Genomic DNA, 27,269 nt, shown 5'->3' with positions numbered 1-27,269 from the left:
ATACAGAAAAACGTGTCTATCGCATTCAAATTGCTGAAAACCAGAGATACAGAGAAAATCTTCAGAGTAACCAGAGAAAAACACTCTTTATATACAAAAGATCAAGGATGAGAATTTAGCAGACTTCTCTTTAAAAACCAAGTAAGCAATAAGACAATGGAGTAAAATTGTTAAAATGTTGAAAAAGAAGAAAGTCAACCACAGTTTTAAAGAATATCCTATAAAAATATACTTTAAAAATCCAACTGAAATGAAAACTTACCCAAATGAATAAAAACTAAAGGAATTAATTGTCAGTGGACGTACTCTGTTAGAAATGTTAAAGTAGGTTCTTCAGGTAGAAGGAATATGATACAGATCATAGAAAAAAGGATCAAAGCCAAGAGCTAAAGAGCATTTGAAATGGGACAAATGAAGGTTTTCATGGTGTTTAGTTTCTCCAAAAGATAATTGAGTGTTTAAAGCAAAAATGGTAATAATTATTGTGTCTTTAAAGTATATGTAAAAGTGAAATACATGACAAGGTATGGGAGGGAGGAATTGAAAATTACTGTTGTAAGATCTTTACATGATATATGAAGTATAATAATATTTGAAGGCAAATTCAGATTATTTAAACATATATATAATAAAACTAGGCTAATCACTATATTTTTTTTAAAAAAAGATATGAATAATTGTGTAAATGAAATGCTCTGTTAAACCCAATGAGGAATATGCTCTCTTAAAACAAGGAAGGTAGAAAAACAGGGTAAAAGAAGGAAGGAACAAATAAAACAAACTGAAAACAATAAGATAAAGACATATTTTAATCCAGGCATATCAGTAATCACCTTAAATATGAGTATGCTACATCAGTTAAAAGTTAGAGATTGTCAGATTTATTGTCAGGATAAGAAAACACCGCGTAGGTATATAAGCTATCTATAAGACAGGTATTCTTCAGGGAGGTTTTCAGTGAAGCCTCATGTCAAATTTCCTTGTGAATTTCTATAATAGCACTGTGCTTCACTTTTTGTAGTACTCAGCATGTTGCAAATTACTTAAAGACTCTGCTCTACTTGACATCAGAAAGAGTGTTTGCCTTTTCCCTAAAATCATCTCAGTGCCTATCATAATGGTGAGCAAATGCCCTATTATAAGCTCTCAGTGTTGTTAAACAAGTCCTAGTTTTATAGAAAAGTCATGCAAAAAAATTGATAATACAGGGAGAATTTTCTGAGAATAGCTCCCAGAAAAAAGAAAAAAAAGACATACTAAATATGCACTTAGATCCCTTGATTAATCTTTTTTGCAAAAATAATTCTTTAAATGTAACATAGGATGCGCTACAATTCTTCACCTAATGGACGAAAATGTGAAAAGGAAAATTATCACTATATGAAAAAGCATCTGAGAAAATATAGTAACATTTCAGTTTTATATGACAAGGACAATACTGGTACATCTCTGAAACTGGAGAATGTGGAGAATGCACACAATGATATTCAAAATTGTGTTCATGATATTTTATAATATTTGGGAAAGCAAATATGATTTCAAAAAATAAGTAAAAAGAATATGTTAATGGATTTTCAGTTACTTTGGTTGATGAACTCTAAATTACATGTAAAAATGGAATCAGATCAAGAACAATTACTCAAGAACAGGTTTGATGTTTGGTAGATACAAAATTTATGTAATAGGATTTCATTCTCCCCTTAAAATACCTTAGTATTCTAAATTATTTTTTGTTTTACATATTTAATTTTTAAGTCATTCTCTCAGTATTATAATCTTGACATATTCCAATTTATTAAATATTCATTTTATATGAATTAATATAAATCATGGCTCTCTTGTCTGGCGTGAGTTTTAATTTTAAACACAATGATTTTATTTATTTGAAGACTTTATTCTCAGAGAAAATGCACATACAATGTTCAACTGTATGCCATATGAAATCATATAATGTCACAAAGTCATTTATAAAAGAATATTAAATGACATACGATAATAGGATAACTAAATTATAATTTAAAAGAAAATTAAGAGGAGGCAAAATACAATTATCCCCAGTATATACAATGTATCCAATACAATATATACTGTAAAGTAAATGTAAATATATTCAAAGAGAAAAACAGTTGATGATATAAAGAATTAATAGATAGAAAATGTGTACACGTTTTGTCTGTAAACCTAAAGCAGTTAAGTGCATTGGTTTCTCCACAAGAAAAATATGTCTGTAACAGTGATAGAACAGCACCCGTATATAATGTGCAAATTACATGAAAAAAAAAACTCTCCAAAGCAAGCGTATGTACCCATCAGTGATGTATAGGACAAAAATCTAATCACGGTAATTATGTACCATATCCTGGATTTATTTCATTACATGTTAAGCAACAGCAGATCCAATGGTTATGTTCAACTAGAAGACGAAAGCTGAACAATTTATTTTTCTTTCTTAGGTCTGTTTCAAGTGGACTTCCAGTCATATATAACAAGAGATATACAGTTTAACATTTACGTATATCAAAAATGTGTATCTTTTCATTTCAGAGAAATGTGCTATCTTTAAAATGCCAATGCTTATCTCATTATATTAGTGTTCAAGCCAGGGAATGCCTCCAAATTATGCACATACCATCATCCCATTTTCCTAATCAACATTGATTGCAAAATTCTTGCTAATTGACTCAATTGTGTTATGCCTGTCTTGACTCACTCAAATCAAATAGAGTTCATTAAAATTCAAGTTTCCTGTAATAACATCAGATTATAGATTAATGTGATCCATTTGTTTTGGGACAAACTGGACCAAATTGCAATATTTTGTACATGCAAATAAGCAAATTTGGTCAATGGGCATAGAATTTTTAGTGTAGAATTAGAGATATTAGGAACGACGTTTTCATTTTAATTATAGTTCTAGTTATTCTTGGGATAATGTGAGAAGGGGGAAAATGCATGTGGTCAACAGTGAAAAGAGTTGAAATTATATATTTAATTATTTTAGTAGTTAAAAGGAAAAGAAAAAAATATTTACAAAAATAGGACCTTTTACATGATTGATTTTTTATGTTGAAAATGCATCAATAACACATGGTTGATTGAAAATACTAATGCATTTTTGATAACTATAAGTAAAGAGAAAGCAAACTTGAAAAATCAAGAATTACCCACATCGCAAATATACTTTTAATAAAGTTTTGTTTTTGTCAATTTTTAAAATTATGATACAGTACAATGGACTTCTGCTTTCTTTTGGTGTGTAATTCTATGAGTTTTAACATGTATATAATTTCACATAATCACCAAGATAATACTGATAGAGAACATTTTCATCATCTCAAAAAACTTCCTCACACTATTTCTTTCGAGTCCCATCCTCCTGTGACTTTTGCAACCACTAATCTGTTCTCTTCATTATAGTTTTTTCTTTTTTTCAAGAATGTGATTGATATAGAATCATATAGTAGTAACCTTCTGAGAATGGTTTCTTTCACTCAGCAGAATACCTTTGAGATCCATTCAAGTCTTTGCATGCATCAACATATATCTAAGTAGTTGCATGTATTGACTACCAGTATTCTACTATATGGATATAGTCCATTTTGTTTATCCATTCACCTACTGAGGAGCTGGATTTTTTGCTTTAGGGATTGCAAAATACATCCATAACTTTGCAGTTTGTTTAGAATCAATATATTATAACTTCAACTGTAGCATAGAAATCTTCTCACCCTATGCTTCCCTTTACTATCCTCCCTTTAGCTATAGTAGTCTTATATTTTGCATCTATATACATTGAAACTCCCATGAGGCACTGCTAATTTTGTTTGTAACTTTTAACAATGTTTTAAAGGACTTAAGAGGAGAAGTAGCATCTATTATATTTACTGTTTGTTTACAATTTATATTCTCCTACTTTATTCCTGGTTTTCCACGTTTCCATCCAGTATCATTTCTCTTCTGTTTGAAGAATTTCTTTTAATAATTATTTTAGAGCATTTTGCAAGTTATGAATTATTTTAGTTTTCCCTCATCTGAGAATATGTTTATTTCATCAACATTCTGAAGAATATTTTTATTCAATATAGCATTCTGGCTTGATGGCTCTTTCCTTTCTCCCCTTAAAAAATGCCATGTCCGTTTCTTCTGGCCTCCGTGGTTTACAGTGAGAAATCTGCAGTCATTCAAACCATTGTTCGCCTCTAGATAATGAACCATTTTTCTCTGGCTGCTTTCAAGAGTTTTATTTGTTTTTAGTTTTCAGCAGTGTTGATTATGAGATATCTGCTCACAGATTTCTTTGTGTTTATTCTGTTTGGGATTCATTCAGTTCCCTAATCTGTAGGTTTACTTCTTTCATGAAATGTGAAACTTTAAATGCATTGTCTCTTCAAGTTTTTTTCAGAATCACACCATCTTTCTTTTCTTTATAGAACTCCAAAGTTTTGACCTTGTGTTGTTTTCCCACAGGTCCCTGAAGCTCTATTCATTATTTTCTTTCAACGTTTTCTTTTTTACTCTTTCTCTCAGGTGTCCAGATTGAATAAATGCTATTGATCTATCTTCAAGTTCAGTGACTCTTTCCTCTTTCATCTCCATTCTGGTACTGAGTTTGTTCAGTGATTTTTTCAATTCTAAAGTTACCATTTGTTGCTTCTTTATATTGTATATATGGTACTTTATATTTTAACATTTGTTTCAAAAGTATTTGAACATTTTTATAACAGCTGCTTGCAACACCTCTGTCATCTTTTGAAATTTTTTTCCAGGAAAGTTGATATTATCATGGTTCATTGTACACTGAGCAGTTTTGGATTAATTTTGAGTAATTTTTATTACAGAGAAATTTTGGAATAATTCTGAGTAAATTTGGATAATCTTGGACACTTTGAAGTTTACATACTGAGACACTGGATCTTCTTTAAATCCTATAGACAATGTCAAAATTTACGTTTTAGTATTAAATTCACTGATTATGTGCAGGCTTCTAACTTGCATTCTCTGGGCTGTGGTTCTAATGTCAGTTCCTTTTTTTGCAGTGCTGTACAATTCTGTGCATTGTACACCACACGGGCTTTAGTGAAGGACTTTCTCAGAGGTCTGTTATCCCAGTTCTTGAAGCCTTTTACATGCTGATTAGCATTAGATCCTTACCTGCATAGGCCACAGATGGACTCAGTAGATCCTAAACTATTTTATGGGGTTGAGTTTCCAAGCGCCATCTCCAAAATCTCCCAAGCACTTTTCTGTCCCCTTGGCCCCTTTTCCTGAAGGCAGAAAGCCACTACTTCTGCTATTGAGCCATATCTGGGGCCAGGAGGTAAGAGGATACAGAAAGAGAGAGCAGAGAGCTGGCTTTGGCCCCACCCTCTGAATCTGTAGCTTCACAGAGAATAGAGAGAAAAGTTCCTAACCCTTACACTGTTGGCTCCTACAGGCTGCCATCATTGCAGTTGTTGCTGTCACCGCTGCCACTGCTACCACCACCTCCACGGGATTACCTTGAGTCTATGGTATGGAGAATAGAGAAAAAAAAAAATGTTATTTCCTCTCTCTCTGGGAACTTAATAATTATCTTTCCCACTTCTCAAGCTAGAACTGAACAGTTTTTCCTGAAGCTGTTTTGTTTGTTATTGTTGTTGTTATTTTTGCCCACAGTGCCCAGTCTGACGTTCCTAACTGAGTTAAGATCATGCCAGGAGATACTAAAGGATACAAACGTGATAAACTCACCACCAGTTTGGAGGTACTTTGATTTATGGGGTTCTATTTCAATCTGCCCGTTGCTGTTTACATTTCAGCCTCTTCAAATAGCTCTGCCATGCATTCTGTCAAGGTTTTATAGTTGTGTTCCGTGGGAGAGAAAAGGGTGCACTTACTTCATCTTACTCAAAACTGGAAACTCCTCAGTTATATATTTTTTCATATATTGCTTTTCAAATAACAAATGTATCATTTTTATAACTGGAAACATGGGCCCAAAAGAAACTTTCATTTTTAAAACCAGATAAGTCTCACGCTATAGAGTAATGTTGGAGGCTCAGAGATATGTGAAATTGGCATATTTTAGTAATCGTACAGGATTTTGGATTTTTACATTAAATCTAGGCAGAAAATACAGCATTAATTTTCCCCATATGTTAATGCTATCTACATTAAAACATTTTTTATTATATTTAGACTGGCACTTGTGTAATATAAATAGATACTGATATACTTTTATGCTTGTCTTTAAGATAAAGATTTTAAAGGTTTATGCATATAGAAAATAGCTTATATAAACTACAGATTACTCTAAATAACAAATATCCAAAGGAACAAAGCCACCTACATTTATGTAAATAGGATTTTTGTTATATTTTCAGGGCATGTTAATTTACCCAATAGCACTTGGGGTAAATAGTAATTCATTTCTCCTATTGCTTTTTCAATATATTAATTTATATTTATATCATAGTAAAATAAATTTAATAATTCCATATTAGCTTGAAATATTGAAACTAACCTAAAAATATGACTTTAAAGTGTAACAGCTGAAACCAAAGCCTGCTAATTGTAGTCACAAAGCATATGAATCTAGCATCAATCAGTGCTATGCCTTAAATCAAAGTACTCTACCTTGACACATACGTGCTTTGTCAGGTGATGGTTTGTGGTTTGATATCTATCAAATATTCAGGGATAAAACACCTGTTTGTTTCTCCATGAAAAAAAAATGTAGTATTTTTGCAGATGGTACAATTGTCAGCTCTTTTAGAGGTTCCAGTATTGATGAATGCCATTATGCAAGAAAAAAAATCTTAAGATAAAAGAAAAACACTACTATTTTTAAATGGCAATAATGAGAATTGCACCGTTTATATTTTCAGGCTGTACAAGATAATTTTTACAATTATTATGAAGCGATTTTAAGCCTATAAATGATCTTGTACTCAAATGGCGTTGTTGTTTAGCTAAGGAAAGACTGTTTGTAACCTAGGAACTGCAGTAGCTTTCACAACTGATACCGTGTGCTGCTTTATCATTTTTGTCAAGGATCGGTGTTTCATCATTTGGACACATGAGATAGTTACATTGCTACTATCATACAATTTAAATTGGCATTGTTTAGGATGATGAAAAAATGACAAAGTACCAATCCGAAAACTGAATTTTAGTACAGTAGAAAAGATTCATCCGTGTGTTATGGGATTGATGGAAGATGAGGCAACAATTTACTAATGTTATATTCATCTCTTTCTTTCTTGGTTGACTAACGTTGAGAATTGAATGTTTAGGTCTCTTATTTCTGCAGAGTATTCCCTGTGGTGTCTTCCTCAAATATGACTGTTGGTTGCATTTTTGTATATAAAATTATTTCAAAACTAAGTATTGAATGTCAATATGTGTTTTTGCTTGTGCCAATACAGTGAATGATTATCTTCTTAACATTTCAATAAGAAAATGTGACATTCAGCTCTATATAATACTGTGTTTTATGAACTCAGGAGCCAGAAACATTTCTCTGCAGTCAGATCAAATATGAGTATATAAGCAAGTCTACTTTGGGGCTGGCCCAGTGATATAGTGGTTAAATTCACGCACTCCGCTTCAGCAGCCCAGGGTTTGCAGGTTCAAATCCTGAGAGTGGACCTGGCACTGCTCGTCAACCCACGCTGTGGTGGCATCTCACATAAAACAGAGGAAGATTGGCACAGATGTTGTCTCAGCGACAATCTTCCTCAAGCAAAAAGAGGAAGACTGGCAACAGATGTTAGCTCAGGGCCAATCTTCCTCACAAAACAAAAAAAAAGAAAGTCTACTTTTTGCAATTACAAAGCTTGGGAACATGAGTTGTACTCTGTAAAACTCATCTATGTCAGCATAGTTTAGAAAATTGTTCTCAAGGATGAGTTTTCCTCTAACAGCCCTGCTTCATTAATCAGTAGCCCATTTTCTTTCTTTAATATTCTCCATAAATACATCTCTTTTAAACACACACACATATGCATATTCTTGTGCTATTAATACATACATACAGGTAAATAATACTGATGACATAAGTGAAAAACAAGAGTACTCACTACTACTTGCCCCCAGCCCTGATCTTCAGTCCCGTACTCCTAACATGAGGCAACCCCACTTATATCCTTTGAAGTTCTTTCTGCAATGAGTTCCTCCACCATTTAAAGATTTTTTGCTAAACAATATTTTCTCAACTTTAGATGTTATCTATTAATTTCCTCTTGTGACAATTAAAATTTAACCTCCTTATACCACTACCATATTCTACTGAATACAAAGCAGTGACCAACCAAAGTCTGGGTCAGGTCAGCAGTGTGGCATGGAAAACTTGGTGGTGATGGTGGGCTGGAGAGCAAAAAAACGTCCAAGTGTCTTGAAAACCTGACCATTGAGTTCTAAAGTATAGAATGGTTAAAAATCCTAAGAAATGGGCTATAAATGCATAACAAGTTTTTGAGCGTCTAGTCAATTGAATAGAAAATCTTAATTCTCCTCAACATATTTGGATCTAGTAGTGAAATAACTGTAAAGAAACTTCCTATACCCGACTTCTACCAAGCCTCCGTCCAGCTCAACTGCAAAGAGACTAACTCAGCACTCTTTCCAACAACCAGAAAAATAATGTAAGGGGTGGATGTAAGTTTCTCTGCCAGCAAATGTTACTATCTTTATCCTTCTGTTCCCCCATAACACACTTTTAGAAATACAATTTTTAAAAAATTAGAAGGCACATAAGAAAGCAAAAACACAAATAACCCAGAATCAAGAGAATATGCCAGTCAACAGAAATAAATCAACAGAGGGATCCGCCCTACAGAAGGCTTGGAAATAACATACAAGTTCTTTAAAATAGCTATGATAAATGTTAAGAGTTCTAGAGGAAATTACGAACAAAATTTAAGAACATAAGGGAATTTCAGCAGAGAAATAGAAAGTATAAAAAGTACTAAGTTTGAACAGTAGAACTGAAAAAATGTAACAGCCAAAATGAATTCATCTATGGATTAGCAGAAAATCAAACACAGTTAAAAACGAAACAGTGAACTTGAAGACACAATTATCAACATAAATAAACTAAGTTGTAACACAAAGAAAAAAAATCCTTGCAAGAACACTTATGAACTGAAAGACAGTATCAACTATTCTAGCATGGATGTAATTTTATCCTGAGAAGAAAAAGAGAGAGAGAATGAAGCACTAAAAATATTTGAAAGACAAGATACAAGAGTTTTTCTAAAACACATGAATCCAAGGATCCAGAAAACTCACTAAACTCAGAGCATGGGCAAAAGAAAGAAAGTACGTCTTAGACATAACATAGTCAAATTACTGAAAAGGAAAATAAATGGTAAATGCTAAAGCTGTCAGAGAATAAAAAACACATTATGTAAAGGAGAGAATAATTCCAAAGCCCATGTAAACTTCAAATCATAGCTATTTTTGTAAACTCATCACAGAATTTAGGACACAAAGTTATTTAAATGAGTTAACTCTAGAAAGAGAAAGAGAGAGAAGGGAGGAGGCAGTGTCTCTCACAATTACAAAGCCCTTCGAGTATAGGGAGGAGCAGAGCTATGAAAGATGCTCTGGACTCCACTTAGTAAAGTCTGAGGCAGGAAGTTTGATGTTTCACTTACAAAATGCCTTTAAGGTAAGAAAGCTAAGAGAAATCCTTTCAAGACAATCTGGGCATTCACAGAGCATATTACTGCACAGAGAACAAATGTAGGAACGAAAAACAAAGACAACTCCCCAAAGATTCGATCAGTAGAGCAGATGGGATATGATACAAGGAACCAAGCCTCTCCTGTCCTTAGAACCCAAGTTCTGCCCATGGGAAAATCCCGATTTTGCCATGAAAACATTTACAGCCAGTGGTAACCTGAAGCAAAGAAGGTCTTAACAAAGATCTGACCCAGATCAACCAAAGGTCAGACTGACACATTCCCACTCTGATGGCCTCAAGCAAAAGGGAAGTGCCCCTCATGTGTAGGAAAAGAGTATTGCTTCATTTTTCATTGTTCTTTATATAAAGTATCTGGCATAGAATTATATATTAAAAGACACACGAAAAAGCAAGAAAATGAGAAGTGCAGTCCAGAGGTGCTGAAATGGTGAAGATGTTGGATTTATCAGACAGGAATCTTAACATAACTGTGATAAAATGCCTAGTGCAAATGGTGGGCAGCTCGTTTTGGCAAATGAGACATTTTAGTAGGGATATGGAAACTATAAAAGAGGGAAAAATGGAAAGACTAGAAATGAAAAATATAATATCAGAAATAAATAATTTGATACGCAGGCTTAACAGCAAGGAAAAGATATCAGTGACATTGGAGACAAAACAATTTAAAAAAATTCCCAAACTGATGGTCAAAGTGAAAAAAATAGTTTAAAAAATAAGAACAGAGCATCTGAAATTTGTGGGATAGCATCAAACCGCCTCACATATGTGCAATGGGAGTCTCTGGCAGAGAAATGAGAGCGAATAGAGCAGAATATTTGAAAAGGTAATAGCCGAGAGCTGAGAGCTCTCCTGAATGGCAAAAATACCTACCCACATCCAAAGTCAGCAAACCCCAAGGAAGATAAATACACAAAGGAAAAATGTCAAACCCAGGTATATCACAGTGAAAATGAAAAAATAAACATTAATAGCAGATGTAAAAAGTGACTAGAGGAAAAATAGAAATATTACACACAGAAAACAATGATACAAAAGAAAGATGGCTTCCTAGCAGAAATTACAAATGTCAGACAACAATGCAATACAATCTTTAGAATGTTTAAAGAAAAGAAAAACTGCAAACTTAGAATTCTATATCCATTAAGTATATTCTTCAAAAAGAAAAAATATAAAGAATATTCCAGATAGAATAAAACTGACAGAATATGTTGGCAGCATACTTGCGCTACAGGAAATATTTAAGGATGTTCTTTATGCTGAAGATAAATAATACCAAAGAAACTTGGATCTAGAGAATTGGCTGGAGAGCCCCCAAAAAAGATTACAAATATCAGCATATATAAAAGACAATTTTACAATGCACATTTATTTATTTCAAAGATTATTGACTACTGACAGAGTAAAGTAAGTTAATAAAGCATTTTGAGAATTACAACATTTATAGAATTAAACTAAAGAAAACGTAGGCACAAATTGTGAGAGTAGGGGTAAATGGAACTGCTATATGGTTCTTACACCATTCATAAAGGAGTACAATATTAAGAAGATCAGTCTCTGATAATTTAAAGAATACACATTGTAAAATCTAGAAACAAATACTAAAAATATACCATGATATATATCTAAAAAGACAACAAAAAAGATAAAATGCAATACTAAAAGTTTGCAGAAAAATAACAAGTGAATGAATGAAAAGCAAAACAAGGTGGCAGACTTAAATGGATAAAAACACTCAATTATGTTCTAAAAAACACAATTAAATAAAGACACAGATGAGTTGAGAGAACGAATGTAGAAGATATTTATCATAAACACACTAACTATAAGTAAATTGATGTGGCTTTTTAATATCAAAAATAATAAATTTAAATTCATAGAATATTAGGAGAGATAAGGAAGAAAATTTTGTAATGGTAAATGCACCAATTCACCAAAAAAATGTGAGAATCCTAAATGAGCATTCAATTAACGATGTAGCTTCAAAATACATAAATCAAAAACTGAAAGACCTAAAGATAGAAATAGACAAATCATATTTTTGATATTTTAACACTCATCTCACAATAAGTAATAAAACGACCAGACAGAAATGCATGAAGTATAATATGTACGAATAACACTATAACCAAATGTACTTCATTGATATTTAAAAAACAATTGCATTCCCATCTCCTAAATGGCTACACGCCTGTGCTCCAGCCACAGTGACCTAACTTCTCAAAATTGGAGAAAATTTTGTGCCTTGTGGTGTTTAACCAGGTGCTGCATATCTACAGGTTTACCTAAACAGTTTTGATCATCTTCAACTTCCAGCTCAAATACCATATCCTCTGTTAGGACTTCCACACTTAACGAGTGCCCAATAATAAAGGTTTAATGAGTGACTAGAATTCGCCTTCCTATCAGATTTAGTTCTTACATCAAGTATTACATTTCTTACCACACCTTAAGTTATATTTTGTGTTTTATTCATTTCTTTTCTTTCCTACTACACTGCTTAGTTTTGATGACAAATGCCACATTTTAGTCCTCTTTCTTTAAAGTTTTATCTGCTATATCATGAGCACAGTGGGCTCTACTAAATCTTTACTTAAGTAGAATGTTCTATAGTATAAAAAGTTATATAACCACATTTTGCAATTTTGTGGACTATTGGGTTTTAAAGATTGTAATAATATGAATAAATGAATCCATACATGAGTAGAAATGAAAATAATTCAAGGCAGTTTATGAATTCCTTTCCATGCTTCGGAAAAAAAAATGGAACTAATTAATTTCAGCTTTGAATTTTTTCAGGAAAGAGAGTCCATGAAGTGGCCTGGTTCATTAAGTACAAGGAAATAAAACACACACACACACACACACACACACAAGAAGCACAAATTTAAGAAACGTAAAAATGCGATAGATTTGGAAAACATTTAACAAACCAGTCTGATGAGCCAAGCTAAGAAGCCACAATAAAGGGCTCTTCTTAAACCAATATGTCAAAGAAACTGTAGGGTGAAATGACAAGACAGAAAGACACCAGGCCTTACAAAGAGGAACTCTAGCCACAACCCAACAACAGTTGCATGTGGGTCATCTGAAAGCTCTTACTGAAGACACTGAATCTTAACCTTTACAAGCAAATATGATAGGCAGGAGTGACTTCAGTGGTAACATTCTTAAATAAGAAAGGAAACAGGATTGATTGTTCCAGCTTAATGGGCTCACCTAAGCTATTTCTCCAGCAACAAATCAAATTAACAATGAAATTGTTCAGATTCAGTCCAGATGGTTAATTAGAATGAAACTTCCATTAACTAGTTATAATTTGATTGTTAATTAATTTCAACCAACTTTTGGATTATTTATAATCAAACAATATAGTATCAATAGACCATTCCTTTCCTTTAGAAAATTCTCTAATTAACATGACATATTAGACATTTTTTCTGTTTATTTCTTTAAATTTACAGCCGTTTATTTTAGAAAACTATTTTAGAAAATCAGCAGATTACATTTTTTCTTCTATAATTTAGGTAGCTGCCAAATATTAACTTACAAATAATTAAATTAACAACAAAAGTGATAATACCCAGGTCTTATATAGCCTCGGGAAAGATTTCTGAAGGTGCGATCCCTACAAAGTGTTGTATGAAATGCATTCTGTGTCACGTAACATTGAGTAATACGGCATACTATATTTTCCCTCTCGACAGCTTCGTTCAAGCTTTGAGGTCTACAGTAAGTAAGTCTTTAACATATTTTAACCCAGTATTTCTTACATGTATCTGATGAAACACCGTGATTACACCGCTCTAACAGTGAGCTAGGGTTCAGATGAACAATCAAAGTTCATGAGACATGACAGGCTTTCCTCAATACCAGATTTATTTAGCCTTTCAAAGGGGACAGGATGGGCAAAAAAGCAATGCGTATGGCCGAAGCCAAATATCCTCAGGTCACTCTGCACCTGGGAGGTGATGACCCCAAAAGACCGTGAAGATGAAGTTGAAGAGAAGTTGAGTGTGAGAAGACAACTTCAATTCAGGCAAGATGTCAGCTCTGTAGTTACTTCAGATCAAGGATAAGCAATTAGTTTCCATTTCCCGAGTTGTATCTTATCACTACCAGTTAGTCAGAACTTGATAAACAATTTCAACAATGATATACAGGTGCTTGGTATGTACATTGTCCTCAGCTGGTTTTCATTTATGTCTAATTCTATATACTCCTAGAAATTCTACACTGATGTTCAAGGAAAATTTGATCAAGCTGTCCCTGAGAGTAGAGGAAATTCCACACAATATTCTAACTATTGTCTTCACCAAAAATACATTATTATTTAAAAATATCCCCAGAGCATAATTTAGGAAATATTTTTACTAGTGATTAAATTAATTAAACTTCACATAAATTAGCTATACTTAGAAATTACATTAGAATTCTTTATTATTGGATGGACATATATTGCATTGAATATGTCTGTTACGATCTTAAAGATGGAATAAAGTCATTGGTTTGGTCTGTTTGGGATCGCAGAGGCACTCCCTCACGTACTATGTGGATTAAACAGAGTTATTATACAAGAGTACAAGGTTGGTCACTCTTAAAAAAGAAGTGGATATTGGTAATTAAAAAAAATAAACATGTCTGGGGCCGGCCCCGTGGCCGAGTGGTTAAGTTTGCGCTCTCCGCTGCAGGCGGCCCAGTGTTTCGTTGGTTCGAATCCTGGGCACGGACATGGCACTGCGACGAGCCACGCTGAGGCGGCGTCCCACATGCCACAACTAGAAGGACCCACAACTAAGAACATACAACTATGTACCAGGGGGGTTTGGGGAGAGAAAGGAAAAAATAAAATCTTTAAAAAAATAAATAAATAAAATAAACGTCTGAAACAAAAAGACTTTATTCCAATCAATTTGTGTGTATATGTGTGTATGTATGCATGCACATGCTAATATATGTGAAAAAAAATGTTTTAGCTACTATGAGGAAAAAGATAAGACAATGTTCCTTGCTTGTTAGCTTACACAACACTGAGAAAGAAAAAAATACTTGGAAGAAAATATATTAAATATTAAAATATCTCAATAAAAGAATGAGTTTAGAGGACTGTCACATCACTCAGAGCTGAAACAGTCAGCAAAAGTTGCGTGTAGAAGGTGGCATTTAATTTGGACACTAACAATAGGTGAATATTTCAGTAGAAGATTTTGAGAAAGAAATATCAAGAAATAAATACATAGAAGTAGGATCTAATAAGGTATATCTATACTGTTTAGATAGTAGAATCATGGAAAGTAGAATCAGACAGTTACTTTCTAAATTGAGGCTTTTAGTAAAAAAATCAGTACTCAGTTATTCATTATGCTATATAAAAATGTTTATAGTTTCTGCATTGAGAAGGAAAAATAGCTTATCAGATAAACAACATTGAAGCAGGTCTATATATTGTACTTCCATTTTCAGCAATAGATAAAAATTACCGAAAATACTGGGCAAAATATTTTTTACAGATTCTCCTTCAAATTATCCAAGAACAGACGTGATAGTATAAAGCTGACAGGATACTTTAAGAGAAAGAGTGAACTCTGATTGCTACACTGGCTACTAGGCCATGGAAGCCACATTTGTCCTGAAGAAGTCTGCTGATCCAAATATATTTGATTTTGGCTTTGGTGGATTTACACTGTGCAGGGGTAGAAATCAAGGGCCAGCAGGGTTTGCATAAGGTGGGGAAAGGAAGGGGAGATGCGCTTACTTTGATCTGGGGCACCAAAGGGCACAGCCCTGGTATTATTGTGAAAGAACATCTTCCGGGGGATTTTAAAGAAGACTGTCTTGACAGTGAGCAGACCACGGAGCAAAAGAGCAGGGTTAAAGCATATCTGAGACTCAGGTCAGCTGGGGCTGCAAGAACCTAAATCTGTGGATTTAATGGCATGTAGTAAAGGCAAAAGGAAATATCTTGTAATGGGGAAAGAAAAAAAAGAAAAAACAAAAACTTTCATCCTAGGCTAAGAATTTCCAACCATAATGAGTGGTGTGTAGATGACAAGCACCTTAGTGGACAATGGGTAAAAAAAATACAAGGTGTAAAAAAAATGTGGAGTATACGTAAAAATAAGCAGAAGCCCATAAGAAATAAATACAATAAAATAGAAAGAAATCCACAAAGATTTCAGATTTGGAATTATTTTAGGTATATATGATAAAACAATCGGAATTATTAAAAAAATTTAAAAGATCAACTTTAAGATGTTTTCAGGTATTGACAAAATAAAATGTAACCTAACAGATTTGAAAACAAAACACACTTGAAAGAGCAGCAAATAAATTTTTTTAATGATAAATACAGTAATTGAAATCTTCTTAATTTGATGCCTCTTGCAGAATTAGACTGTGCCAGACTGTTTATTAAGCTTGATATATTTATACATAGTTATTGGCTATGATGCTTGTGCTTGGAATTAAAGAAATCCATTTTATGTGTCAAAAATAATAATTTATCCTGGTATGTTTGTTTGATATTTCCCAGTCAGTGAGTGAATTTGATCATTGCCGTGGGCCAAAGGATCTTCCTCATGCTTAGACTATAAGGAACAGTAAAAATATTAATTTTTCGCATCTTAAAAGCATTTGTTTTTCATCCATCTATGAAAATACTTATCATTATTTGCATATAATCTTGCTTCATTTATTCAACAACTTCAATATAACCATGTATTTCGAGTCATAATTGAGTGCTTTCCAACCTTCTAACTGGCATCAAATAACCAGTTTATATGAAGTTAATGGACAGCCCTGTCTTTCTGGTTTTCTGATCAGTTGGCTTAGGAATTATTCTTCCTTGTTTGAGCACATTTTCTGATTTGAGAAAACCAAGAATCTCGAGTTATTTCATATTAAGCTCATGATCTGCTCACGGGTCAGATCCAAGACAGTTTTTTAAAAGCTCCCATATACCTGCCATGATGAGTGGATTAAAGAAAGCCCCAATACACCTGTGAAGTAGAAAGTGGACAGCCACTTTGAAAATCAGTCTGCAGCCACTGCGATTGTGTTTCAAATTCTGATATTAAAGTAGTTGAGTCACCTTTCGCAATCTTGTTGGGATCCTTTTAGGAGATAAACTCAAAAGCACATTTTTTCTAACAAATTATAATCTATTTTAAAATAATTTGTAAGGAAATTACAAATACGTCATTCTATGGCATTTTTTTTTATTTGTTCATAGATGAAAAGATTACCTCCCTCCTTTTTGTCTGTGGTATTAGCTTTTTATGCCAATACTAATTTCCTAGCTTGTCTAGAACGATTCTATGCAAAACATTTAATGAAGTCTGTACTAAAATCAGTGGTCTGATCCATTAATTTTGCGTCACACCACTCTGCCAGCATACCATTCAACAGCATTCTTCTGTAAGGGCTCTTTTCTCTCTAAAACTTCTTTATAGTCCTCATCAAATTTCCAATCCTTTCCCTTTTGAATTTGTGAAATTTTGTAAAATGGATTTTTTTCTCACGGCTGTTTATTTTTAGTTTTCCCATTTCTCATTTTCTCCCTTCTCTTCTCTTCACTTATGATTCAAGACATTCCCTTTTAATAGCCTTCCACTCAGCTCCTCTGTATTCACTTACAGCTCCCAGCTGTTTTATATAATGCCTTATGCACTCTACAGTGAAATACACATCTAGATTAACACTAAAATTATGTGAAAACAAATGAATTCTCTGGTCTTCTTCCAAAATATTGGTGAGAAATATGCTGATTTGTCATTTTTCTGACACTCACTTAGGTGACAACCTGTTTTTTTACACCCCAATCTTAAAGCAAATAGAGATCAAAAGACACAACTTCAGTTTGTTTTTGTTAGTATATTTTCATTCCTCTTTCTTATCTCAATACAATCAACAAAATATATACGAATATGTGAATATCACCTGATTATATTGTTTCAAAAGATAAAAAAATGATAAATTCCCCCACATTCTGCTTATTTCCTATACTACTTCTGCTTATTTGTCATTTCCTGCATTCACCTTTGAATGTACTGCAATAAGGCCCACTGCCACCTCAAGAGAGAGAGTTACAACAAGCTGAAACTTACTGCTACTTTACGTGATATTCTGGCAAGATGTCTTGTTTGTTCTTTATTTACAGATCTTAGAAAAGTAACTACTATGCCTTGACTTTGAGCATATAAAGTACCAACCTGTTAGATTATCCTTTTGGAGAAGTTAAATCTATTAGGTCCAAATAAACTGTCTCTGAGGTCAATGTTACCAATTTTGACATAAATTCAAGATGTTTGGTATTTGGACATGTTTTAAACTTAAACACTTTTTTCTTATTACAACTCATTTAGATAAAGATAATATTTTTAAATTGCCAAAACATTGTTCTTATATAATTTAAATAAATAAATGTTAGAGAGAGATACAAACATAGGGTCCCTCAAATAACATTAAAATTGATGAAGTTTTCCTTCAGAATATAATGAAAATGGATATGAAAAAAGAGCTGTGGACACTACATACCTAAGTAACCAATCATGTGACTGACTGGGGTTTTTTGTTTGTTTCTATTTTACAAAAAAGGGATGATCCTGGGGAAAAAATCCAATATCAGGCAAGAAAAGATGTTCTTTGCTTTTGCCAGAACCAATGCCAGGTCATATTCTATCCCAGTGACATAGGGATAATATCATAATTGTTAGGCCAGCTTTATGTGACTTTTCTTTGCAAGATATCTCTTTCACATTATATTGTAAATATTGAAACTACCAATTCAATTTGTTGTTTTTTAATAAAATTCAGCAAAACGAGAAAGTTTTAAAGTTCAATTTGTTGATGTAATGAAGAACTAGGATTTGAGAGTTCATGACAAACTGGCTGAATTGTTACCTACAGGTTATATTATATTTATTATTCACATATTACTTGGCAGCCTATTACCATTTACATATCATAAAAAAGGAAAAGTAAAAGAAAAGAATTATGAATTAACCTGTTATGGTTTGTGGAAAACTTAAGATATTGGAGATTTTTTTTAATGGAGAGATATGCAAAACTCATTAAAGAAATCTTGAAGAAGAATATTCTCTAAAGGGTTATTCTTATAGAATTCCCACCACATCAAAAGTGTTTGACCATAAATTTCATTAGCAGATAAATAAATGTGTAAATAAAACTTAAGAAAACATGATAAATCTAAATTGTAAGTGTCAATTCCTAAAGCCTAAAAGAGTTGGTTTGATTGGTCAGTTTATTATATGCAAACAATCCATCATTATAAGAGTTTAAATGAATATGCCATTATTTTCAAAGGGAAGTTTAATTCATCAGAAATGGAACTTCTAAAATACTAACGAAAGTCATAAAACATTATTTTTATATTATTAAATTGAATTACTTAGAATACACTATAATTATATGAAAAGTAAAAACTTTCTCTGGATGTATGTTTTCTTGAACATTATTTATTAGCTTAAGGAGTGAAATTAGTATAGTGCATACACTCCCAGAAGTGCCAGGTTATGCGATGAGAATGGACAAGATGAGAGGAGACACAGATAAGATGAGACACAGAGAGATGAGAATAGACACAAGCCTATTCAAGAAAATTAGAATCTGCAGGTGTTGTGCTGAAAAACTCCACAGTTTCAATGGAATGTAACTCTGAATCCGAGCATTGTAAAAAATGTAAAAGATACACATTTTTCTGAGGTAAAAAGTATTATAAGATACATTAGCTTAAGGTGTATTATTGTTTCTCAAACAAAATAATACCTTATTTTTTGGCCAAGATGGAAAAATTTTATAGCATTTTCCCAGAAAATTTTGTGCTAGAAACTCATAAGTTCTTCCCGATAGACACAACCAATTAAAAAATACTTAAGCGAAGAAGTGATAACTAGGTGACATGACAGGGGTGCTTACTCTCACTACAGTGACAATCATATTACAGTATCAAATCAACATATTCTACACCTTAAATTTACATGTTATATTTCAAATATATTTCAATAAAAATATAAATAAATAAAAACTACCTGTCGAATAAATGAAATAAACCATAAAATGTCACTTGTCTTCATCATTTTTGACCTACGGAAACATTCACATGCAATGAATCACTCACTAAGAAGCCAAGGTTGGTCTTGGTAAGGCCTGGTTCTAATGATCTCCACCTGCTTTCTCTAATACTTTCCCAGTATGCCTGAGATAACCAATTTGTCACCCTATCCCTTTTTTTATTAGCCATTGTTTATCACCTGTAGTGTTCCTGGTAGTTAAGAATATTTTAATAATGTTGAATACATTATAAAAAACATCCAATTTGCATACATACTAAATCTTTTTTGAGATGAAACGAAAGACTTCTTCCTCTATGAACATTCATGCTTGGGAAGATCTTACTTCTGGTGATACAGCACAGTTGGGAGTGTGGTCAAGTCTTGTTTCATCAGCATTTAGCATTTCATTATTAGAATGGAATTTAAAAGATAAATCATGATGTCTTAATTACACTGGAGATTTAAATGCTAAAATACATCTTTTTTTCTTAAGGAACATCGTACCATAATTTAAGTTTTTCTTATTCAGAAGGATAGAGCATTCTTAGAATGGGTCACTCCATTATCAACATGTTCCACATTAGCTGACAGAAGAGAAAAAAATAGTTTGGAATCTAGCCATGTTCATTTCAACTAATGGATCATTTTTGAACAAGTCTTTGACATGCAAAGAAAAATAATCCAATTCCCAAGTCAAGTCACTGTGCATTTAACATCTTGTTTAGCTGATGAAATTACCTTACTCTGGAATACATCTTTCTGATATTTACATGCAAATAACAGAATTAAAAGTTTTCGTCTGCATCACAGAATACTGCCTAGACACTAACACTGAGAATAAGCAGGGAGGATACTGAAAAAATATAATGGCTTATATTTAATAACTAGAGACCGTATGGGGCATTCGCTTATTAAATATTTGCCACCTGCTAGAAAACCAGATGGCCAAGTTATTCTTTGATAATATGGTTCACAATAATGTATTAGTTTTGCTCTGGTATAAATAAAATTTTTAAAAAACATAAAAGAAAAGAAAAACCACCATGAAAACAGTTTCTACATCAAGATTTTAACCAGTAAATTTTAATCTTTTAAAAGCTAAATTTATTATGATCAGTTACCAGAATTCATTCACTTCACATTCTTTGATAACCACAATTGAGCCCAAATGCCAATGATTGCAACACTTAGGTGCATTGGAATCATATAGGGACTTTGCTAAATGAAAAATAGTCAAACGTTATAAGTTTGCTGAATCTACTTGAGGTCCAGGGAATTGTGTCTGTTTGACTCATCAACTCAATATAGAGATGCAAAAACAAAATTTCTTCTTCAGTTATTACCTGAAACTGCTGGGTGTTAAGGATAACTAAAGTGTGATCAATCTGAGAATCAGACTGAGAATATAGCAGACATGAGTCATATGCTTTAAATAGATTACTACTCACTTTGCCTAGAAAAAATTATTTTTTTCTTTTTTAAAGATTTTTAAATTTTTCCTTTTTCTCCCAAAGCCCCTCAGTACGTAATCGTGTATTTTAGTTGTGGGTCCTTCTAGTTGTGGCATGTGGGATGCTGCCTCATTGTGGCTTGATGAATGATGCCACGTCTGCGCCCAGGATCGGAACTGGTGAAACCCTGGGCCGCCAAAGCAGAGCTCACAAACTTAATCACTCAGCCATGGGGCCAGCCCCTAACATTTTTTTCAATTTCAGGTAGTAAAAAATATATTGTGCAATGTTATATTTAAGTAATTTTGAATTGTCTACTCAAAGTGGGACTTACGTGGGCCTATGTAAATCAAAATGCAAATGCAATGAAATTTGACTAGGTCATGGTAGCATTTATAATTTGTCACTGGCATGGATCAGCAGAAACCTAGAGGGAAAGAACACATTTATTTACAGAAATATAAAATATTTTATTAGCCTTGCACAAAAAATGAAAACTAGATGGCACATGAAAAATCATGATTAATTTACACGGTCCTGGAAGTAATTTGTTACCTTGTGAACGCCTTCTCTTTCTTACACTTCTATAGTTAATAGTCCTTACTCTTCTGTTGGTAATTACACCATAGTGAAATCATGTAAAGCAACACCTATAAAATTTGATGTGTGTAACTATTTCTACACATTTAAAATCTAAATACAAATAAAAAACAAAATAAAACTGACCTCAAAGAACATATTTCAAATTTCATTAGAGCTACAGTATTTTCAATTTGATTCTGACTCACTTTTTCTCTCTTGTGATTGCAATATTATTACGTTAGAATTTTATCTATCTTTCTGTAGGACTTAGCTGCTGTGTACATAAAAACCAAGGCAGGGCCAAAATAACAGCCTGAATAAATTGTACGTATCTTTTTCTAGCCCAGTTCCACATAGAGGGGGAATAAGCTGCTCCTTGCCTGGTATGGTTTAAAGACAAATCTTGCCAAAAGTTATTTCTTCTTCAGAATAATATTTTTCCTGAAATTCCTGGGATTTATCTAAGTGACTTTAAGTTAGGGTACAAATATGCCATTAATTTTGACCAGAAGTCTTTTTAAGAAGCTAGCTGACTCTTCCTCGGCAGGAAGTAGAATCACGGGAACATAGTTTAGTAATTTGCGAGAGGAACAGAGAGTAAAGTGTCTGGAAGCTGAAGAGGCCATTCCACTTGTAAGTCTTCAGTGTTATGGGTGTCCCATTAGATTCCCTGGATATCTAGAGTTATGGACTGAATGTTGATGTCCCCCCAAAATTTACAGTTGAAGGCCTAACCCCCAGTGTGGCTGTATTTGGAGATGGAGCATCTAAAGAAGTAATTAAGGTTAAATGAGGGGGGGGCCCTGATCCAATAGGATTAGTATCCTTAGAAAAAGAGAGACAGCAGAGGGCTCTCCCTCCACAAGCACACAAGGGCTATGTGAGGGTACAGCATAAAGGTGGCCACCTACAAGCCAGGAAGAGAACCCTCACCAGAAACTCAAGCTGCTGGCACGTTGAACATGGGCCTCTAGCCTCCAGGATCACAATTAAATAAACATCTGTTGTCTAAGTCAGCCAATCTGTGATATTTTGTTATGGCAGCCTGAGCAGACAAAGACACCTGTAACTGTGGCAGGAGGCTGAGTAGAATTTATAATTTCAGAGTAGAATTAGACATTAAAGGACTTAATGAGTCTACCACCAAAAATATAGTTTAATCCACAACATGTGATTAATATAGTATCTACATTTGAAGATTTGGGAAAAGATGCTTATTGATATGCCTATAATGATTTGGAATATGGTAATATTTTTCTAACCTCTTATTTTCCAGGTTTTTTCACAAAGAGTCATGCAAAAGAAAAGCAAAACGAAAATAAAATAAATGTTGCCCTATCTTTCAGATAATTTGTAAATCGGCACAATTTTACAACACATTGAAAAATATCTTGAAAGTATTAGTCATATGGGACCAATTCTTTCAAATGAGTTGCTTACTAATCATGTTAAAATTATTTCATACAAAGCATAAAGTTTTTAATATCTTTGAAAGATTTCCAAATATTGTAATTAACAATTAATTTTTTTAAAAAATCCCTTATCCTAAATGCAAGACGGAGTGTTTCAGTGAAGCTTTCAGACTAAAATAGAGTAGGAAGAAGGACCTGGCCACTCACTTCAGAAAAAATTGCCATGAAAACCCTATGAATTGCAGCAGAGCACTGTCAGATATAATGCGGCAAGGTTGGGGGATGACGCAAAAAGACCCGGCAGGGTTCTGCTCTGATGGCTGTACACAGGATAGCTAGAAGTCAGAATTGACTGGATGGCACCAACAGCAACGCTAACAACAACCAATCTTGGGAAAGGGAAATATCCAACTCCAGCCAGTTCTAGCCTGCTATGTTGGGGAAGTGAAACAACTAACTCCAGCCCCCTCTAAGCATCCTGTCCCACCTAATGGTGGGGAAAGAAACGGAGAAGCACTGAAGAAGTTCACAGTCTAGGGCACAGGCTCACCAAACCACCGAGACTCTATCTTAGGACTATAGAATGCTTCCCCTCCCCCGACACATCACGGCTACCTTTCACTAAAGGCCTGTTTATCCCAGTTCATCTTACTCAGCACAACATGTCCACTTTTCAACAAGAAATTACAAGGCTTACTGAAAAGCAAAAAACATAGTATGAAGAGACGGAACAAGTATCAGAACCAGAGTTGGATATGGCAGGGATGTTGGAATTATCAGACCAAGAAGTAAAAAAAAAAAAAGCTATGAATAATACGTTAATGGATTTAATGGAAAAAAGTATACAACATGCAAGAACAGATGGATAATACAAGCAGAGAGAGAGACATTCTAAGAAGGATTAAAAAGAAATACTGGAGATAAAAAACACTAAAGCAGAAATGAAGAATGCTTTTGATGGGCTCATTAGTAGACTGGACCTGGCTGAGGAAAGAATCTCTGAGCTTGAGGATATGAGCATAGAAACTTCCAAAGCTGAAAAGAAAAAAGACAAAAGAACAGAACTGAATATCCAAGAATTGTGGAACAACAATAAAAAGTGCAACATGTGTGTAATGGGGACACCAGAAGGAGAAGAAAGAGAGCAAGGAACAAAAGCCATATTTGAAGTGGTGGTGATGGAGAATTTCCCCAAATTAATGTGAGACACCAAACTATAGATGAAGGAAATTCAGAGAACACTAGGCTGTATAAATGCAAAAAAAAAAAAAAAAAAAATACACCTACACATATATTCAAACTTCAGAAAATTAAAGATGAAAAAAATCTTTAAAGAAGCCAGAGGAAAAAACTCTTTACCCATAAACAAGCAAAAATGAGAATTATGTCTGACTTCTCCTTAGAAACCATGCAAGCAAGAAGAGAGTGCAGTATTTAAAGTATGGAGAGAAAAACAACCCCACCAAGCTAGAATTCAGTACCCTGTGAATTTATCCTTCAAAAATGAAGGAAAAATAAAGACTTTCTCAGAGCAAACAAAAATTGAAGGAATTCGTTGCCAGTAGATCTGCCTTGCAAAAAACGTTAAAAGAAATTCTTTAGAGAGAAAACAAATGACATAGTTTAGAAACTCGCATCTGCATAAAGAAAGAAAAAGCACTGGGGAAGGAATAAGCGAAGTTGAAAGGAAAAGTTATTTTTCTTAGTTTTAAATGATCTAACTAATAACAATTTGTTTAAGATAATAATAAGAACAGTGTATTCAAATTTATGTATGTGTGCTGATAGACAAGTAAAAGGAATAATAGCAGTGGTCCAAGGGATGGGAGGAAAGAATTTGGAATACTGTGTCATCATATGGTACTTTCACTACTCATGAAGTGGTACAGTGTTATTTGAAAGTGGACTTGGATTGGTTGTAAATGTATATTACAAACTCTAAGGCTATTGCTAAAAAAGTAAAAAAAATAAGGGGTCGGCCCCGTGACCGAGTGTAAGTTGGCATACTCCACTTCGGTGGCCCAGGGTTTCCGGGTTTGGAATCCTGGGTGCAGACGTGGAACCTCATCAAGCCATGCTGGGGCAGTGTGCCACATAGCACAGGCAGAAAGACCTACAACTAGAATATACAACCATTTACTGGGCGGCTTTGGGGAGGAGAAGAAGAAGGAAAAAAGAAGATTGGCAGCAAACGTTAACTCAGGTGCCAATCTTTAAGGACACAAAAAGTAAAATAATAAGTATAATTGATAAGCTAAGAAAGGAGGGAAAATAGCATCCTATAAAATGCTTAATAAAACAAAAGACAGAAGAAACATGGAAGAGTAATTGGAACAAAAAACAGAGGCAACTAGAAAAAAATATATATATAATCATTTAATGAAGTAAAAATTAAAAGTTAAAATTTATGTGTGCATTTTGTTTGCAGATTAAGCATCACCTTCAGATACACTATTTCATTCAAATCTGTATTAGGAAGTGAAGAAATGAGAGAATTTTTATATTTTTATTCTTCCTATTTTATAGATTAAGAGCTGAGGGACAGGCTGGAAATGTCACTCCTTCAAGGAAATACAGATAATAATTTGTACCCAGCTTCCTGATTCTTTTTCTGGGACTGTAGGGGAAAAGATAGATAGATGTTAAATTTCATTGGGAATATTCTCAGATTTTGTACAATTTTTACAACTATTTTTAAAGTTATTTTCCATAAGTTTATAACATTTTCTTATTAATGCAAATTAAACAAGCAAAAATGCCAAATTTGTTAGATATACACATAAAATGTTTTCCTCAGCATATTACCATTAATCATTTGGAGGAATTTCATGTTGATTTACATGTACAAAAATGCATAGAGGGGCTGGCCTGGTGGTGCAGTGGTTAAGTTCACACATTCTGCTTCGGCGACCTGGGGTTCACTGGTTCAGATCCCGAGTGTGGACCTATGCACCACTTGTCAAGTCGTGCTGTGAGAGGCATCCCACATAAAATAGAGGAAGATGGGCACGGATGTTAGCTCAGTGCCAGTCTTCCTCAGCAAAAAAGAGAAGGATTAGCAGCAGATGTTAGCTCAGGACTAATCTTTCTCAAAAAGAAAAGCACATAGAGTGTGTTGTCATCTTGCTAAAGTTACAAATGTTTAACAGTATCATTTCATTGTTAAAAACCAATCAAAAAATCACCACCAACAAAAATGAGTGAAGGAAAACAGCACGTCTATTTCTGTTGTTCATTTTAACCTTTTCTATTCAGTATTGAAAACCTAAGACTGAAAAAAAAAATCACACTATTACATAAGAAACAAAAAATTTGAAAAGTATTTCTATTATCACGTTTTTTCCCAAAACATGTACTACATATCTGTCCTGAAAGTCTTACTTGCTTTACCTTTTCGTGTATTAAAATTGTGTTTTTTACTTATCTACTTTGTAGTTAGTGATTTCTTTTGAATACCGGCTTTGTGGAAAAGCTCCTTAAACTCTTTCTGGCCTAGTTTCCAAAGAAAATATGTCTATATGTAATGCAGAGCTGTCGTATATAATTTGCCCTGGTGCTTAATGATATTCAGTGCATTTCATTCAGAATTGCTAAGAGCCCTAGTTTCAGATACTAATGTACCCAAAATACATTCATGATATCAACCAGTTTCTAGTCTTAGCCACTTAGGAGAGGTGGCTAAGTGCGTAGATAACCATAATAGACAGAAGGATATAATCAGTTTTCATTAAATAGTGGCATGGCATCACAGAAGAAAAAAGTGTCTTTTAACTGAAAGTTTTGAAAAGAGATTGTTAAATTTTGTATCATTCCTATAACTTCAAAGGATAAGTGTGATTTCAACTTTTTAGCTGGTGGGGATGGGAAATCCAGGTAACAGTGAAAAATGAAGAGTGTTCACGTGATAATCAGCTTTCACTGGAATGGTCCAATGTTACAATGTAAATAAGGTCTATATCTTTATTTATTTTACTATCAAATGTTTAACTTACATATTCATGCCCTTTTTATGGATTGAATTTTGAAAACTCTATCAATACATTTTTGCAAATAAATACAAAATTAA

Source organism: Equus asinus, chromosome 4 (assembly GCF_041296235.1).
Source record: "Equus asinus isolate D_3611 breed Donkey chromosome 4, EquAss-T2T_v2, whole genome shotgun sequence".
Classification (NCBI taxonomy): domain Eukaryota; kingdom Metazoa; phylum Chordata; class Mammalia; order Perissodactyla; family Equidae; genus Equus; species Equus asinus.
Note: the sequence above shows the minus strand (reverse complement) of the source record.